Raw genomic sequence first — 2,450 nt, 5'->3', positions numbered from 1 at the left:
TCATCTTGTAACAAGTAATAATGGTAAAGTACCAGATATCGTTCTCACAGAGAAAGTTTTGCAAAGTTCTTTAAAAGTCCAGTCTATAAAAACTAATTTCAAATGACGAAACGAGGGATTTGATTTATCTAAAATTGGGAGGTTTGATTAGCAACTAAGAAAATATCAGCCGTAAAAGTTAGCACAGGGTGCAAAGGTTGATTAAGACACTAAACAGACGATCCAACAAAAAGATGACATARCATTCCTGTCACAATTATATAAAATCACAAAATGATTTTATATAACTGTCACAGTATCAACTATCGCGTCAGACGGCCTCCCAAGAGTACACACTGGTCAACGTGCTATCGATACGATATCATTTATGTTAGATGTCGTAAATCCTAGCACAACACAGTGTTACCATCCTACACCGTAGGAGTATAGTACTCGTCAGATACTAAAGTTATTTATAGTCTTCTCCTATTACCTCAAGTTTTATTATTTATCTTAACACAGAAAGTTAATGCATTTTCATACACAAAATCAGTTGTTAATTAGTTTTAATGTAATCTTCAATGAAATATTAATCACCTGAAACAAATAGTTAGACTATGATGCTAATAAGACACCTTTGTACTTTTACATCGGCTTTGGTCTTAATTTTCCTTTACACCCCAAGCTAAGGCGTTTAGCCCATCATCGCTCGGTTTCTTCTCACAAAGAATGTAAAGGCTGAAAAATAAATAACTGATACGCAAAAGTAAATTGCATAAATTAAATTACGAGAAATTAAAATGCTGGAATTTAAAGCACTAGAAAGTAAATTATAGAAATATAAATGACTGAAATTAAATTACAGAAATATAAATGACTGAAATTAAATTGCTGGAAATTAAAACACAGAAAAGTAAATTGTAATAAAGTAAGATGCAGAAATTAAAAGATTGAAAAGTAAAATACTGAAAGGTAAAAGACTAAAATTAAATTACTAAAGAGTAAATACTAATAATTAAAATTATTCTAAAACAAGACATAAAGTAAATACTTGTATGCTAAGATATGACCCTTACAAGACAAGTGAGCTTAAAAAGAAGGAAGTTTGGAGAAACTTGCAAGACAAGTTTTGTTTCTAAAAGTGAAGAATTACGCGCAAGTAATTGAAAACAGATTCTTTAGTCTATGGAAATTAATCGTGAGCCACAAAGGATGAAATCCAATATAAAGCAACAACGATTGATTTATATCAACTTGTAACGAAAATCAAAAAGCTTATAGAGATTAAGAGTAAAAACAGAAATGAGATGAAGATTAAACACGAGCACTTGAATTAAAACTTGAGAATGTCATCGCAACTTCACTTCAATAACTTCGKTTCTTGGTTGGAAGCAAAAAAACCGAAAGCAAAAAAACCAAAAGCTTAAAATATTTATAGAGAGTAATTGTTTAACCAAAAGRTTGTGTGTAAATAAACTAAGCCTTAAGCTCCTATTTATTGAGAGTTTTARAGCTTGCAAAAGGAGACTAGTTAATAGGACAAAAGAGGTCTTCCAAACAGGCTTTGACCATGCCTAAGGCCTTAGATCCAGCAGCTCCAAGGGAGCAGCCCAAGAAAATTCGGCCCAGACAAAAAGTGCAGCTCACTGCTTGGTGTTATATGATTCTGCCAACATGCTCTTACAGGATTGCTGTAGGACTTGGCCCAAAAATCATCGAAAATATGCATAAACAGAGAATTAACGTTAGATATGATATAATACTACTATTATATATATATATATATATATATATATATAAAGATGACATAAAAAGAATCAATTAAGACACTAATGGGAAAATAAAACAAATGAAAATGATTAAGAAAATGATGTAATAAGATTAATAAATTAACACTTATCATATGTACAAAGAAACCAATATACAAAAAAACCAATAACTACTAAATGTCGATAGAATAGAGAAACAAATCAGTGTGTGTCAAACCCAGAATCAAGTTGTATTAACAAAAGCTTCTAGAAATCATCAATGGAGAAATCACCTTTGTATTGATATTGAGAGAGAAAGAATTACAACATACTGTTTACAATGAGAAAGCTTAGTTAGCTAAAGAAACTAACACAAATGTATTTATACCCCAAGGGTATTTACAAGATGATCCCCTATACCTTGATTACAATTATAATTTAAACCCGAAAATTCTCCCCTTTTGTAATTGGGTTACAATATTTACACAAACCTTCTTCTTTTCTTTCTAAGACCAAAATAGGTTTCAAACCTTCTTATAATGTTCCTGAATTGCAGTCGATCTYCAATACAATCTAAGGCTTTGACAATCAATTCTTTGTCTCTCTCATCCATATTTATCTTATCTCTTTTATGAACATCAAACTTGTTCTTCAATTGCATCTTGATCAGTTTCAAAGTACCATCAGAAAAATTTGCTATCTCTCTGAACTTCAAGAAGCTTC

This window comes from Cynara cardunculus, assembly GCF_001531365.2.
Source record: "Cynara cardunculus var. scolymus isolate 2C chromosome LG 6, CcrdV1, whole genome shotgun sequence".
NCBI lineage: Eukaryota > Viridiplantae > Streptophyta > Magnoliopsida > Asterales > Asteraceae > Cynara > Cynara cardunculus.
The sequence above is the reverse complement of the archived record's forward strand: the minus strand, read 5'-3'. Positions refer to the sequence as shown.